Raw genomic sequence first — 17618 nt, forward strand, 5'->3', positions numbered from 1 at the left:
TGGAAAATTTTTAAAAATATTTTTTTTACTCATACAGTTTGGGATTTATCTTTAAAACATCACATTATGGAATCTTTTTAAAAAAATAAAATAAAAATAAAATAAAATAAAAACAAAACGAGAGAGTTCACAAATCTGGCTCCTTGTTCAACTTTTTTTTTTTTTAAAGTCAACTGTTGAGAATCAGTTTGACTAGTATTATATTCATAGTATAATATTATTATTTTGGCAGTTAGGCTGCTGTACAATCCAGTTCTAAGCACGTTTGCTCGAAGGTCCATGGACAGGCGAACTTCTAAGGAAGCAAAGTGCTTCGAATTGCTGTCTTAGGATATTATCTTATGTCCCATTCACTTCAATGGGACTTTACAGTAGGGATGTAGAGGATCGCACTCTCAGTTCCACTGACTTGATTGGGACTTTAGCATCCCGGCTGTATGCAGCTTAGCAGTCTATCTATGCTATTGGTCTTAAGGAACTCACCGGTCTATAAAATAAAAGAAATTGTTCTGGCTCCCCTTACCTGGAGTAAACCCCATTGCATTCAACAAGACTTCGTACTGAGAAGACATGGTTAGGATTGTGCAGTGAATATATCAAAGCAGGAAGTGCTTAAAAAAGTTTGCACATCTCCCATAGATTCTAAACACAAATGTGAAAATAAGTTTCAGTAATATCAGAGACTTGCATGCATCTGTTACATCGAGACTGACTTCAGTCCTACGTTTGTCTAGCTGGTAATAAGTCCTACTGTACTTTTTTCTTTCTTTTGAATGCTTTATTGGTTTTAAAACTGCAACAGAAATAGTCAATAGACGTCAAAGACAAAATAAAAATAAACAATCATCCATTCCTTAATTGATACTTGTTTTGTACATAATTTTGTAATTAAATTTAACCTGACCTCTGATCTTCCCACTATGTTCCCGAATTAGATTCCTTGAATACACACTTAACTTTATTTTCTCCATGTTGTTTAACTTACTTTATATTTTATAAAGTTATCCTATTTACACACAGAAACTCAATCAAAACCTGCCAACAGATTGATATTTTGACAGGGTTATTTTACATAGACTCTGTATATGTCCTAAAGGTAAAGGGACCCCTGACCATTAGGTCCAGTCATGGTCGACTCTGGGGTTGTGGCGCTCATCTTGCTTTATTGGCCAAGGGAGCTGGCGTACAGCTTCCGGGTCATGTGGCCAGCATGACTAAGCCACTTCTGGCGAACCAGAGCAGCGCACAGAAACGCCGTTTACCTTTCCGCCGGAGTGGTATGGGACCACCAACCTTCTGATCGGCAAGTCCTAGGCTCTGTGGTTTAACCCACAGCACCAGAAGCCATAGTTTGCACTAAAACCTAGTGCTGGTTTTAAAGTGGAATAGCAAAGCATAGACATACCTTTACAAATCTCTACTCTGCTCCCTGAATTTTCGAGCAGAGTGAGCTGGATCAGTGAAATGAAAAGTCATAGAACCATAGAATTGAAGAGCTGGAAGGCACCTGAAAGGCTGGAAGGGCGTGGCACCCGGTGCGGTGGGGTGTGTGCGGTGCGTGTCCGGGGGGGAGACGGTCGCGATGATACCCCCCAGATGGTGCCAGGGGCTGTACACTCCCCCCAACCCCATTCCTCCGCCAGTGCTCACTACCTTCCGTAGTGTAATTAACTGACAGATAACACAAGATATTAATCGAAGCAATGAGTTTCTAAAATTGTACTAAACTAACATTGGTACCTGATTTTCACCATAACACACATTTTAATTTTCTTCAATTAAATTAGGACATCTCTGACTCTCACAAATATGGGGGAAATTGATTTATCAAAGCTGATCATCTATATTGGTGACATATTATCATTTCTATTGGTTAACCTCACTTCTAACTTCATCCCCCCCCCCATATAATTTCTCGACTTTCTTTCTCTCCCTCCGCAGCCTTTTATCTACACATCTCAAAATGTCCTGGTTCTTGAGCTGAAATCAACAACTCCAAGCTTAGAGCAAATTAGTTTCCTCCGCCCCCTTATAATAAGCGATCGTGCAAGGAAGCTCTGGTTCTCCAAACAGGCCTCACATTCCAGTGTGAAGCCCTAAACAGAGGGGCGGAGGAGAAAGGCAAGAGTCACGAAGCAGCAACAAGAGATCAAAAAGCGAAGGCAGGAAAACCAAAATTCACTTTCTGCCAGGAGGGCATTCCACAGCTGTGGCCCTGCAACCCAAGAAATCCCATCTTGCATGCAAAGCCGAGAGCTGGTGGCTGGTCCCAGGAAAGAAGCCAGCAGAAGCAATGATCAGTCAAGTGAAAATGAGTTTAAAATGTGAAACTGCACATGCTCAGAGTATTTTTATTTTGGTTTGTCAAGGGTGGCAATTCGTTGCTGTTTTTGTTTGACTTTTGCTGTGAGGTGTGAAACTCTGTGATGGCCTGGGACTGGGGCTCGGACTCGGAGCCAGAGGAGTCTCAGTCTGCACCGAATCCTTTGCCTCAGGCATCATCTGAACTGAGTCTGGGGCCTGATTCTGAAGAGTCCCAGTCTGCACAGGTTCCCCTGCAGCAAACACCAGCTGGGCCAAGTCAGGGGCCTGAGCCAGCCCCGGCTCCAGATGCAGGGATGACCTTGTTGCCTTCAGCTGGGCCATCACTTACAGCTGCTCCACTACCGGTTGGGTCAGGGGAGGCTGAGGCGGCCCCTGGGTCTAGTAACCCACCGACATCTCCTGAGCTGCAGAGACTAAGGTCTGAGAGAAGGAGAGACCTGAGTACTCGCAGGAGGAGCACTCACCTTCAGGTGAGACAGGGAGGTGAGTCGCCGGGGGATCAGGACCGGCCGTTACCCCGACAAAGATAAAAGGCTGTCGGACCCCACCCCAGGTTGTGGGAGCAACATTGCTGTATGCTAGATCCTGCCTGAGATCCTGTCCCTGTCCTTGCCAGGTGTTTCCCTCCCTAATGCAAACACTGCTGAGCTAGGTGGCCCCATGGCCCCTATATGGTGGGCGCATGTGCCACTGCAACATCACTCCCACTTTGTGCATTCACAGCGAACACCTGAAAGGGGCTGACGGGATATTGACTTTGTAAGATGGTTACCTGAAGATGGGATGCTGAAATACCCAATTCCTACTACATTGGTCATTGGTCATCTTCTTCTCAGAATAAGCCACATGCTGATGGTTCATTGGAAAAGGTGTTTTCTCTTCTTTAATTATAGAATCATAGAATAGTAGGGTTGGAACTCATGCAATGCAGGAATCTTTTGCCCAATATGGGCTCAAACCCAAGATTAAGAGTCTCATGCTCTCCTTGACTGATTGCAGCCCAACATTTGTTGTGGCTGTAAAGGTTTAATAGGGCATTAGTCATTTAACCCAAGGTGAAATCTTTCATAAGGAGCTACTAATGAGACGGTGCGTGTCTGTGTTTATTTTGCAACTGCTCCTTTCCTTGGGCCTATGAAATTTATGCAAGCCCTGCAAAAATGCAACAGTTGTGCATTGGTAAGAATGCTGAAAGTGGCTACAGGACGCCACTGGGTGATGTGTCAAAATATTTATTACATTAAAACATTCTCTCTGTCTCTTTTTCTCTCTCCCCCCCCCTTCAACATCACTGATTGCAAGATACTTTAGAAGAAAAACCCTGCCAAATTAACTTCATGTCGGAGAAGGAAGGCGTACAGACTTGCCTCAACTCTCTCTGGGTCTCTTGCACGTTACTCATCTGAATACAATACCGAGAGGTCTCTACACAATAATCATTCATTTTTCCACCTTGTTAGCATGGGGTGGAGCTGGGGGAATATGCAAACCTTGAAGCAGCGGAGTGGGGGTGGGGGGAGAACTCTGTGACTCAGGCTCTTGGCAACAGAGTAAAGAACCAGAGAGTTTGGCAAGTTGGAAAGCGAATGAATGATCAGGGAGTCTGAATTAACTGGCACCTGAGTATTCCTACTGACGTTGAACTCCTGAAGATGGAAGGAAAAAGTAGTTTGCCCACAGACTAGGTGTAAATCGAATCCCCAGGCTACAGTCGATGGTTGAACGGTTGTAGAAAGGGAAGCGATGAATTGATAGGCAGGGTGGGGACACGCGATTCAGAGCAAGGTCTGAAAGTCTGCTCTTGAATTTATTCAAGATTAAGGGCCAAATTAGGGACGCGGGTGGTGCTGTGGGTTAAACCACAGAGCCTAGGACTTGCAGATCAGAAGGTCAGCGGTTCGAATCCCCGCAACGGGGTAAGCTCCTGTTGCTCGGTCCCTGCTCCTGCCAACCTAACAGTTCAAAAGCACATGAAAGTGCAAATAGATAAATAGGTACCGCTCCCGCGGGAAGGTAAACAGCATTTCCCTGCGCTGCTCTGGTTCACCAGAAGCAGCTTAGTCAAGCCAATAAAGCGAGATGAGCGCCGCAACCCCAGAGTTGGCCCCAACTGGACCTAATGGTCAGGGGTCCCTTTACCCTTTATCTTTAAGGGCCAAATTAGGAGACTCACATGATACCAGGGAACAGATCTCCTGTGTGATTATTTTTATTTTTTTTTAAAAAAAGTTAAAAGAAACCAGCAGTCGTTTCAAGGAGGAGCCTTAAACTGTGTCATATTCCCTATGTGAAACTGCCTCCTGATGCTTCTATCCGTATTTTCGCAATGGGGAAAGATGTAGGAGTGCCTGTGTGCTACCATTCTTATCCCATAGGTCTTATGGCATGAAATAATACCAGCTGGTGAGGAGAGAGTGAAATCATGCCAACTGCAGGGTCTGCTTCACCAGTAATGTCTAGGCAACATGATGACCATGTACATACGCAATAGACAATCGTTATAGAATACCTTCAAACCATAACAAGTACAAAATGAAATCTTTATGGTTTGAAGGTATTCTATAAAGATTGTCTATTGCGTATGTACATGGTCATCGTGTTGCCTAGACATTACTGATGTTCTCTTTGCAACACAGGGGTCTGCTTCACCAGCATGTTCCCAGCAGAGAACGCACTGGGGTTGCACAGCCCAGCAGGGTTGAAAAAGGGGCGGCCTAAGGTGGAAAGACAAGGCCTAACCTTGGGACTGGGGTGGGAGGAGAAGAGGCCAGAAGAACCAGCCCACACTCCAGTATCCCCAGCCAGGGATCAGTTGGTCTCTCACTGTCAGTTATGGCCAACATGGTGATACATGATGGGGGCGGTGGAGAGATTCAGCTTCTTCTTTTGCCATCCCTCCCAACCGTAGGTTTTTGAAGTCCTGGTTAAACATGAGCCCCACCCACAAATCGATTTGGGTCTAGGTACTGCTTGGGTGTAACCTAGGGTTACCAGATGTCCCCAGTTCCTGGGGACAGTCCCCAGATTTGCAGATCTGTCCCTGGACAAAATTCGCCCCTGGAATGTCCCCAGATTTGCAAATCTGTCCCCGGGAAATGTGGCAGTGGCAGTCTCAGCAGCCCGGAGCCAGCCTGTTGGCTCTGGCTGGCTTCAGGAGCTGCTTGCTGCCATGGCGCCCACCATTTTCCCTTGCCGAAAGTCCCTATATGATGTGTCTTGTGCGCAACACATCATATGGGGACTTCCAGCGAGAAAAATGGCAGCAAGAAGCCAGCAGCCAGCCAGAGCCAACTGCACCACCAGGCTGGCTCCAGGCTGCTGACTGCCGCTGCTGGCATCACTGCCGAAGGGGAACTGGGGACGTCCGGCAGTACAGATCTCCTGCCCCCTTCCCCCTTTGTTTTGACTGATCAGGGGAGGCTGGCCATTGCCCAGTTTTTTTTTAAAAAAAACCTCTGCGCATTCATGTTTTGCAGGGTGCGAAAGAAGGACTTTGCACCTTGCTGGCAGAGAAACCATGCGCCTTGCACCCCTCCTGGGCAACACCCACCCACCAGCAACTCCCGAGCTTCCTGTCAAAACAAAGTGGGGTGGGGGCAGATCATCGGGGAAGGCTTGGGATATGCATGTGTGCTTGAGCCCAGGGTCTTTTGCCTCTCCATCCCCACTACTGACTCCCTGTTGCTACTCAGCTTCAAAACAAAAAAAGAGTGTCTCCAGATTCGTTGCAAAAAATCTGGTAACCATAGTGTAACCCAAGTCAGAGGGAGGCAAGCTGTTGGCTTCCATCTGTTTTGAGAGACAATGGAGTGCACCTCCATGGGTGAAGTCAAACCACTGGAGAATCGCAGTGCAAAGGCCAGTAATTTAGAACTTCTGCACCCCACATTGGTTTCTTCCCCTGTTTTAGCAGCACCAAACTGACCTCCCCAGGGCACAAGCCTGTGCAGTGTGTATGGAGATCCTGACCTGCCCAGATGATAAGACCCTCTCTTGGTCTTACCGATGTGGCCCCAAGGAGAGCAGAGCAGTACATTTGGCAACACCTTGGCTGCAGGAGTTGCCAGAAGGAGAGAGGCATGTAGAGTGCTTGAAACGAACACATTGCATTTGCAAATCTCAGCAATTTTGCCAGGCACTTTCTCTCGGTCTCCTATATATTTGGGGAAGTTGTTTGCTATATATTTGGATACCTGTTAAGAAAGCAGAATCCAGTTTTGCATGACAGTTCCTGAAATCTACTTGGATGCAATTGGGTGCCATTTTGAATCAACACGGCAGGCTGAACTTTTCAAAACTATGCGTACTGATTTGAACCACAAATTCTTTGGGTTTCTTAGATTTCCCAAGCAGCGCTGGCCATGAAGCTGCAAGTTGTTTATGGTGAGAACTTCTTAGTGTGTGGAAGTGCAGGGTAAGCCACAGAGGTAGATGTTCCTGGTTTAAAAATTCACATAAATGGGAAGAAGACTGCCTCTGATCTCTCCAAATCACTGCCCCTGTGGTTTGTATGGCATGTATAAGTCTGAGGCTGACATATTGAAGATATTTTGCATTTTCTCTTTGAGGGAAACTAAAGGCTGTTGGAATTCATTCAGAAGGGAACCGTTCTCTGCTTTGGAAAGACATACCGTATTTTTCGCTCTATAAGATGCACCAGACCACAAGACGCACCTAGTTTTTGGAGGAGGAAAACAAGAAAAAAAAAATTCTGAATCTCAGAAGCCAGAGCAAGAGGGATTGCTGCACAGTGAAAGCAGCAATCCCTCTTGCTGTTCTGGCTTCTGGGATAGCTGCGCAGCCTGCATTCGCTCCATAAGACGCACACACATTTCCCCTTACTTTTTAGGAGGGAAAAAGTGAGTCTTATAGAGCAAATATATGGTATGTCCTCAGAGTAGGAGGGGAGAGATTATCTTCTTGGTGAATTTGAAATAACTTGGTATGAATCATTAGCAGGGCTCAAGTTGCCTTGTGAGCATAGTGGATGAAATTGTGATCCTGGGGAAGGGAAGAGCTGCTATATGAACCCATGAAGCTGCCTTTTACTGAGTCAGATCATGTATTTATATAGTTCAGATCCACTGGAAGTGGATCTCCAAGGATTCAGGGAGGGAGTCCTTCCCAGTCCTTCCTGGTGATGGAAAGGATCGAACCTGAGACCTGCATGTAAGGTAGAAGAAGAAGAGTTTGGATTTGATATCCCGCTTTATCACTACCCAAAGGAGTCTCAAAGTGGCTAACATTCTCCTTTCCCTTCCTCCCCCACAACAAACACTCTGTGAGGTGAGTGGGGCTGAGAGACTTGAAAGTGTAACTGGCCCAAGGTCACCCAGCAGCTGCATGTGGAGGAGCGGGGAAGCGAACCCGGTTCACCAGATTACGAGTCTATCGCTCTTAACCACTACACCACACTGGCTCTGGTAGAAGCTCTGCCTCTGAGCTATAGCCCTTCTGTGTTATGAGTCAATTGAGTTGATGCACCCCTGAATGGGGCCAACCCGATTTCAGCTATTCCCCCAGTCATGTTAGTCACATTCAGAGGCCCAATTGTAATTCCTTTGAAGATGCAATCCATTGAGATTATCCAGTATGGATAAACATAAATATCCATAGCAATACAAAAAAGTACACACTAAAAAGGAATAGTTAAAAAATAGTTTCCTTTATCTTCAGTACAATGTCATATTTGGTAGAATTAAAAGATGACTCAAGCAACAGTTACTGATCAACTGCCGTGCTGGGATAATGCAAACAGGATTTTGCATTAACAGACCATCGTAAAAATCACAACTGCACAAGGATGGCTGTTCATTTTCATTTTTATCTCCTCGTTCCGTGGTTTGTTGGAGTAATCTGGGTTTCCTAGTAAGAAAACATTCTCACACAATCAATGCTGGCGATCTGTTTTGCAACGATAATTAACTCACGGAGATTTCCCGCAAAAACAGACGTTGTCATGTAGGGATTGCTTGGTTCAGAAATTGTTTTACCAACACTAGTGAAGATAGAGGAGATAACTGGGTAATTACACAAGTAATTGGAATGTCACTTGACTCTAGAGTAATTTCCTTTGGGCCCAATCCCCCCCTGAAATGTGTACTGCTTTGCCTTTGTGCAACTCCCATTCTTTCCAGTGGGCTCATGCGTGGAATGAACACAATCCACCCCACTCTCTGGAATCAGAGAAAACCGCTCTGAGAGCTATGGATGAAGGGCAGTATGTTAATTAATTCATTAATTAATGGATCCCAAGAGGTTCTGCTGCCTAAAAGAGAGAGGCTGAAGGGTAACACCAGGGTTGAACGGGGTCCCAGGCAAGAAATGCCATCAAGATAATTCTAGCATGATAGGAAAAGCATCTTATTTCTGTTTCCGATGCCAGATTTGAATGCAAGAATATTTTCAAAGCCCCTTGGAGAGCCTTTTGGCTGTCAGTCTGCTCCCATCTGCTCCCACTTCAACTTGGTCACTGCTTTTTCTGTGCACGTTTACATATTGCCAGATTTATTCTTTTTGTTCAGATGGTGTCTTCGAAGAATAAGCACACATGGGCTTCCTGTATTAGAGAAAGGACCAGTAAGATTCTTTTAATTTTTGGACAGCTTATATACTCTGTGTATTTCAGGGGGAAATCTCTAAGCAGTTTGCAATATAACTAAAAAACATCATAAATGAAAACAACACACAAAAAAGCTAGGGAAATTCCACATTCTTAAACCCTACAATAATGAACAACCAGACAATTTTTAGACACTGAAATCGGATATTTCCCCCATGAACGTTTGTTTGCAGGTTACTTTGTTATTTTATATGTGTTACTTTCCAAAGAACATAAAAAACATTCAAATTCACGTTGACTTTTTTATTATTTCCAGGAACTCTCAAGAGAATCTCCCACCTTGACCCACTTGCGAGTTCAAGACCATAAGTCACCAAAGCGGATGCTGAATTTTCATTGTGGAAATGAATGATCCTATGGGCTGGACGTGTTGGCTCCTTGATGGATTACTCACTGTTCCCATTTGCTAGTCATTAGCCTTGGTCCCCTTGCCAAAAGGGGATGATGAGGCTGCCTTGCGGGCCAGCAAGCTCTGCCAACGTATATAAAGGCTGGGCTGGGGAGCAGGCTCAAACCTGAAGGTGTCCACAATTCACATGGCCTCTGCCACAAAGAGACTGACTCATAATAAAATGGGAGGTTCTAGAACACGTGTCGGAACCTTGACTCCTCAGTGGACAAGAAAAACAGGTGTACATTAATAGCATCCTCTTCCAGATGATTGAACAAAATGTTGGGCGTCGGGATTGAAAATCGAAGTTTCTGAATACTGCAGACAAAGGGACAAATGTGATATTTGCTTTGGCTTTTCCTCAGAACCAGTGCCGGATTTTTGTTATTGTTGGAAAATTAGTAAAATGTTATGGGGAAGTCCTATCGACTCAATGAGCCTTATGAAATAAGTAGAATCATAGCATCATACATTTGGAAGGTGTTAACGGAAAAATCCGAGGGCTCCCTTGGACAAAAAAACAAGGACACCAGCCAGGAATACCAGAGCAAAACAGCAGCCAGTAGGCTTGGTCTTTATTGAAGACTGTCACGACAGGACTCCCACCTGCCACCAGGTGAAACAAAATGGAAGCCCCGAACAAAAGAGAACCCTAACTTTTATTAGTTACTAATCCCCCAAACTACACCCCTAGAACTACATCACAACTACATCATGACTACATTATTGACACATCACAAAAAGGAGGGGTTGAGGGAGGAGTTGTGGAGGTAACCTGAGTGTCTTGTCACCTGGCTGGTTCCTCCTTTCAGCCTCCCCGTGAGTCACTTCCAGGAGACAAAGGGGAGCTGGCAGTTTCCTGCCCCCAGAGGGAAGATCTGATCATTGTCCTTTGTTCCAGTCCATGTTGAATCCACTCCCATATGCAAGTCCTTTGTGACCTTGATGGTCTTCTGTCTGGGACCATCAAGGTTGTCATGCCAACTGGGTAGGGCTCCTGTGTATGTGCTGGTATGGTTAAGGGATTATGGCCATCCTGTATCAACCCCCCCCCCTTTGATAGTCCTTCCTTCATGGAGTAAAATAAAAGTGGACCGGTGTAAATCCGATGTATGGTTGATTTACTATGAATTTATAACTGAAACGCGTATGTATGTCGTGTGTGTGTGTGTGTGGTGTTTGTACAAACTGAATGATTGGGGGGGGGGGTTTCCTTCCTGCAATAAAGGGACCACAGGGATCCTTTTGGCCCAGTGTGGGGCTTGAACACAAGCAGTGCCAGATTTAGCTATGCTTATTTAGCTATGATGTAAGGAAGGGGCCCCACCTGCTCGCCTGCTCCCTCAAATATCACTGGTTTCCTCCTTTCTATATACAGTGGTACATTGGTTCTCAAACTTAATCCATTCCAGAAGTCTGTTCCAAAACCAAAGTGTTCCAAAACCAAGCTTAATAATTATTTCACCATTATACTTCTATACTTCTTCTTAACTGTATTTCACTATTAATATACTTCTTCTTCATTGTATTTCAGTTCAACAATTACTTTGATAAAATACATATTTTGTTAATTGCAAATGGCTTGAGATACCTATGAGGTCCATAAATTACCATGTAGCATATATTCAACACAAAAAACCAGCGACAGTTTGTTGTTGACAAAGTACCGCTGGACATAGAAAGGGCCCCATTACCTTCACATAGCTGTCAACATTTTGTTTTTTTTTTAATAATAATTTTTATTAATTTTCCAAACATATAATAAAACAAATAACAAAACAAACCCTACAAGACATACAAACAAATAAACATGTATAATTTCTTAAACTTATTTTCAAAACCTTCTTTCCCGGACTTCCCCATACCTCCCTTTTTCTGCATCCTTATATTAACCCTTTCTCAGCAACCCTTCGTTCAGTTAATTCGCTCATTTTCTTTGTACATTCTTTAAGATTATGGTTTACAGCTGCAATTCTCTATTTCTTATAACCATAACATCTCAAGCATCATCAATTTTACAACAATTTTACAAGATATTTTTTAAATTTCTTCCAGTCTTCTTCCACCGTCTCTCTCCCCTGGTCGCGGATTCTGCCGGTCATTTCTGCCATTCCCATATATTCGATCACCTTCGCTTGCCATTCTTCCAGAGTAGGTAGCTGCTGCATCTTCCAATACTTTGCCAGAAGGATTCTTGCCGCTGTGGTAGCATACATAAAAAATGTTTTGTCCTTCCTTGGCACCAATTGGCCTACCATACCCAGAAGAAAGGCCTCTGGCTTTTTCAAAAATGTCCATTTAAGGACCTTTTTTATTTCATTATAGATCATTTCCCAGTAGGCCTTTACCTTCGGGCAGGTCCACCAAAGGTGATAGAAGGTACCTTCTGTCTCATTACATTTCCAACATTTATTACTGGGCAGATGGTAAATTTTTGCAAGTTTGACTGGGGTCATGTACCACCTATAGATCATTTTCATTATATTCTCTCTTAATACATTACAAGCTGTAAACTTAATACCTGTATTCCATAACTGTTCCCAGTCATCAATCATTATGTCATGACCTATGTCTTGTGCCCATTTAATCATGGCTGGTTTTACTACTTGATCTTGTGTATTCCACCTCAGCAGCAAATTGTACATTCTCGACAGGTTCTTAGTATTGGGTTCTAACAGTTCTGTTTCTAATTTCGACCTCTCCCTCTGGAAACCTATTTTCCTGTCCTGTTTAAATACCTCATTTATCTGACGGTAGTGCAACCAATTTCGCACCTTAGACTTTAATTTGTCAAAACTCTGCAATTTAACTCTTTCACCATCTTGTTCTAAAATTTCAGAATATTTTGGCCAGTTGGACTCCATATTTAGTTTTTTTACCTCTTTAGCCTCCATTGGTGATAACCACCTAGGGGTTTTACTTTCCAACAAATCTTTGTATCTTATCCAAACATTGTACAGTGCTTTCCTCACAATATGGTTTTTAAAGCCTTTATGCAATTTTACCTTGTCATACCATATGTATGCATGCCAGCCAAATCTATTATCATACCCTTCCAGATCCAAAATGTCTGTATTCTCAAGAAGTAGCCATTGTTTCAGCCAGCAAAAAGCTGCCGATTCATAATAAAGTCTCAAGTCCGGCAGGGCAAAACCCCCTCTATCTTTTGCATCAGTTAAAATCTTAAAGTTTATTCTGGGCTTTTTGCCCTGCCAGACAAATTTTGATATGTCTTTTTGCCACCTCTTGAAACAGTCCATCTTATCCAAGATCTGGAGTGTCTGGAATAAAAACAACATCCTAGGCAATACATTCATCTTAATGACAGCAATTCGGCCTAACAAGGAAAGTTTCAGTCTTGACCATATTTCTAGATCTTTCTTCACCTCTGTCCAACATTTATCATAATTGTCTTTAAATAGGTTTACATTTTTAGAAGTCAAGTTCACACCCAGATATTTCACCTTTTTTGTTATTGTTAAACCTGTTTCCTTCTGAAACTTATCTTTTTCTGCCATTGTTAGATTTTTCTCTAACACTTTAGTTTTTTGCATATTCAGTTTAAATCCTGCTACTTGACCAAAATTCTCAATTAGTTCTAAGACCCTTTTAGTACTAGTCTCTGGCTGTTGCAACGTCAGTACCAAATCATCTGCAAACGCCCTTAATTTGTAGTCTTTTGCTCCGAGCTGAACGCCTTTAACCAATTGGTCCCCTCTAATCATGTTCAGCAAAACCTCCAGGACTGTTATAAAAAGTAAGGGTGATATTGGGCATCCCTGTCGTGTACCTTTTTCTATAGGAATCTCTTCCGTTACCACATTGTTAACAATCAGCTTTGCTTTTTGCTTAGAATATATAGCACCTATACCGTTTTCAAATCTTTGGCCTACCCCCATCCCTTGGAGATTCTTCTTCATAAAGGTCCAACCAATGTTATCAAAGGCTTTCTCCGCATCCACAAAAATTATCACTGCCTTTCTATTAATGTTAACTTCCAACAACTCTAAAATGTCTATAATGTTCCTTACATTGTCTGACATATGTCTCCCTGGGAGAAAGCCTGTTTGGTCCTTATGAATCTCCTGCACCAATACTCTCTTCAATCTTTTTGCTAAAATGTCTGCAAAGATTTTGTAATCCACATTGAGTAATGATATAGGGCGGTAGTTTTTGACCTGGTTCTTTTCAGCCTCTGCTTTCGGTATAAGTGAAATAAAAGCTTCTTTCCACGATTCGGGTGCCTTTTTCCCTTCCAAAATTTCATTACAAACTTCCTTCAGTGGTTGTATTAACCAATCCTTCAGTGCCTTGTAATATCTAGCAGTCAAGCCATCTGGGCCTGGAGATTTTCCCAGTTTCATCTTCTGAATGGCGTCCTCTATTTCTTGTCCTGTTATTTTCTCATTCAAAATTCTTTTACTTTGATCTGAGATCTTTGGTAATCCATGTTTTTGAATAAATTCTTCTATTTCCTTCTCATTAATCGGCCCTTGTGCATATAGTTTTCTAAAAAAACTTTGGAAACAGTTATTTATCTCATTTGGTTTGTGGATAATTTTTCCTTCCATTTCCAAACTTGTCACAGTGTTCAATTTTTGTCTCTTTTTCAATTGCCATGACAAAAGTTTCCCACATATAGCTGTCAACATTTCCCCCCTTTTTTAAGGGAAATTCCCTTATTCCGAATAGGATTCCTCGCAAGAAAAGGGAAAAGTTGACAGCTATGCTTCAGTAGCTGAGGGCTGCATCCAACCTAAATCCGGCCCTGAACCCACAACCCTGAAATGGAGAGTCTCATGCTCTACCGACTGAGCTATAGTGAAAGTAGACATGTCTTGCGTGACACTGTTACTCCTAGGTAAGTGGGGGAAACTGCAGCCTTAATCACATACTGTACTCCTGCTTTAAATACATAATTGAGGCCATCCCGTTTAAAGCCATCAGTCGCCTGCCATCACATGCAATTTGGCCCAGGAGAAATAGTAACAAACTCTCAAGAATGCAAACTTGTGCACAGACAAGTTAAAACTTGTTCCACCAGGCCTTTGGCCAGGGCACAGCCTGACTCCCTCCCTCGGCAATCTTCGCAGAGCTCTGGCCCAATGGTTGCTAGTGGCTTGAATTAATTAATTTTTATAATGAATGATTTTAGAATGTTGTTTATGTTGTACTTTTGTACTGTTTTATTGTTGTTAGCCGCCCTGAGCCCGGCTTCGGCTGGGGAGGGCGGGATATAAATAAAATTTATTATTATTATTATTATTAAAACATCCACTGGAAGGATCTGCAGAAGTAAATCGAGCTCAGGTGCATGGTTTTAAATTTATCTTCCTCTCACATCAAATAAAAGAAGAATATTTCACATTATTATTATTTTACTTGGTTTTGTGGACATTCGTCATGACCTCTATACAAATCAGATTTTCCGATTTCTCAAAGTGTTGTCAGTAATATTTCCTTTTTAAGCAGAAGCGACTAGTCGCTGCGTCCTGCACGGCAGGCATGATATTAATAATAAACAAGAGCAGCCGCCGCAAAAACATCAGTGAGTCTTTGTGAAACTTTGAATACCTTAAAGCAGGGGTCAGCAAACTTTTTTCAGCAGGGGGCCAGTCCACTGTTCCTCAGACCTTGTGGGGGGCCGAAACTATATTGTTTTTTGGGGGGTGAACGAATTCCTATGCCCCACAAATAACCCAGAGATGCATTTTAAATAAAAGGACACATTTTACTCATGTAAAAACACGCTGATTCCCAGACAGTCCGTGGGCCGGATTTAGAAGGCGATTGGGCTGGATCCAGCCCCCGGGCCTTAGTTTGCCTACCCATGCCTTAAAACCTGTAGCAAATTAACTAAGGAATAAACGTCAATGGACTAGAATCCACTTCATCAGATGAACGAAGTGTTATCCTAAGTTGGGGAGCGAATGTGAGAAGCAAACAAAATGCAATTAAATAAATACGGTAAAATAAAATACAGACTGTGAAAATTGTATCAACCATTTGCAAAGCAGTCTTGATTACACAACACACCCTGTCATTCCTATATAGGCCACCAGTGATAGAATTGAACCTCTTTGACAAGTTGCAATTTAGCAATTTCACACCATTTGTTCACGAATGGCCCTTTAAATCAGTAACAGAGTTGCTAAAATATTTCCCTTCCAGTTTCTGAATGCTGTACTGGGTCTCCCCACATTTTTATTGCAGTTTCCTCTAACATATGATTGTTTGGAATGCAATTTTTGACTGGAGAACTGCACCACCAAAATCGGGGGGGGGGGGGCGAGAATCACATTTTGAAGGAATACTGTGCTTCACTTGACATACTGCTTCAGCAAGTGTGAATTAGGCAGATGTGCAATAAAATGTCAGCCAAGTGAAATTGTCCCCCATCACAGCATAAGGCAGCTTCATATGGTATAAGTCACTTTAGTAAAACACCTGAAATTGAGATTTTACAGGGTAAGCAACCCAGGCTTCTTTGAACCCCCAAAACACATGTACTTCCAGAATATGTTTTATACTTAGGATTCTCATTGTAACAATAGCTTTTGTAATGTCGGAACAGTGTTCATAGGTGGTGGCAGTGCGGGGGGATATTGGAGAAATTAAGCTATAATTAGAAATTATTCATTGACATGATCAAGCGTTGCTTCGATTTGAAGTTACTGGTTCTATCAATTTGGTATGAAGCCATAGAAAAAAGTCATGGTTGCCATTAAAAAAAAAGCAAGATAATGGTCATGGATGATTCATAAATTTGCATTTATTAATGTCTCTCATTTAACAAGTGCCATTTTAGCTACTGATGATTAAGGAGAGCTGAATTAAGTACTGAAGAGGAATATTTCCTTATGGAAAGTAAAATCAGAATGTGATCAAAGCCGGTTGTAAGGAAAATAAAACAAGTAAACTGACAGTGTGGAGTTTTTTTCTCCTCAGCAGGGACTCAGCCATTGTTTCGAAGAATGTATGAAATTAGAACAAAGGTCTTGAGACGTTTCTGGGCGCATGTCAGAACTATTTGTGGTTTCCATGATTCAGTGCAAACAACCTTTTATCACAGAAACAGCACAAGAGTCATAAAAATCTGTGTTGAGATTTCTTTGATTCTTATGTATCTTTCTTCTTAATATTTCACCAATGTTTAAGAAGCCAATATAGTTTGGAAGTCACAGGTACGTACGACTGCAGCAAACCACTTTGGGTGGTGGAAGACATTTTGCTTTTCTGTAGCAACTTCCTTCCCCATTGCTTTTGCATGTACAGATTTCCAGCCACGGTCAAATCACTTGAAAATGCATCTCGCAGTCCTCCAGGGACTGAACAGTTTCAGGAGGCAGGCCGGGAATGTTGGTGCAATATATGCAGAATTTCTCTGGATGCCAAGATCTGGGTTTAGGGAAAGAACTCTTTGGAGATTCCAAAAGATGCAGCCTGAGAAACGTCTGCCCCTGTGGAGATGGTAGCATCGAAACGTCCTCCTGTCTTGCACTCTCTACAAAGACCTGAGCATAGCTGTCAACTTACAGATTTGAAAATAAGGGACCAGCAGACTCGAAAATAAGGGATCAGCAGCCAAAATAAGGGATCAACAATTACTTTGATAAAATACATATTTTGCTGCGTGCAAATGGCTTTAGATACCTATTAGGTCCATGAATTACCATATAGCATATATCCAACACAAAAAACCAGCAACAATTTGTTGTTGACAAAGCACAGCTGGACATAGAAAGGGCCCCATTACCTTCAGTAGCTTATTTAAGGCAGTGTTTCCCAACCTTTTTTGGGCAAAGGCACACTTGTTTCATGAAAAAAATCTCGAGGCACACCACCATTACAGCCCCGTGACGTCAGCGCGCAGCGTCACGCCGGGAGGGACATGAATTGCTAGCAAATTACATAATCACCTCCTTGAGGGCTGGCTCATCTTCTCCGAAGGCAGAACCCCATTAATTAACAGCACAGACTCACACCATAGCCAAGACGAGGGGGGGAAACCTCAGTCATGCACAGTCATGCACATGTGGGGGCTAAATGAGGACGAAGACCGGGCAGAGAGCAGGGTTCAAATCACCCCACCTGGTCAGGACAATCCCTGGGTGCTCCCTTGGGCCACTCGCCTGACCCACCTCGCAGGGCTGTTGTTGCGAGGATAACACGGGGAGAACCACGTGCGCCCCCGGGAGCTCCTTGGAGGAGAAAGCGGGCGATGAATGCAATGCACAAAATATATGAGAGGCGACCAGGTTTTGCAGGTGAGGGGCCCCC

General features: G+C 43.1%; 2 long non-coding RNA genes across 2 annotated transcripts in view; both read right to left on the reverse strand.

The window, feature by feature from the left end:
- Nucleotides 1–17618, reverse strand: part of LOC309522151 — a 48105-nt gene that overhangs the window by 15568 nt on the left and 14919 nt on the right. The window lies entirely within an intron of this gene.
- Nucleotides 7972–9471, reverse strand: LOC309522373. The gene is made up of 2 exons (XR_014215079.1): nucleotides 9342–9471; nucleotides 7972–8323 (listed from the first exon to the last, which is right to left on the reverse strand). It is a non-coding gene; the product is annotated as an uncharacterized lncRNA (long non-coding RNA).

Source organism: Podarcis vaucheri (assembly GCF_965113315.1).
Source record: "Podarcis vaucheri genome assembly, chromosome: 17".
Lineage (NCBI taxonomy): Eukaryota > Metazoa > Chordata > Lepidosauria > Squamata > Lacertidae > Podarcis > Podarcis vaucheri.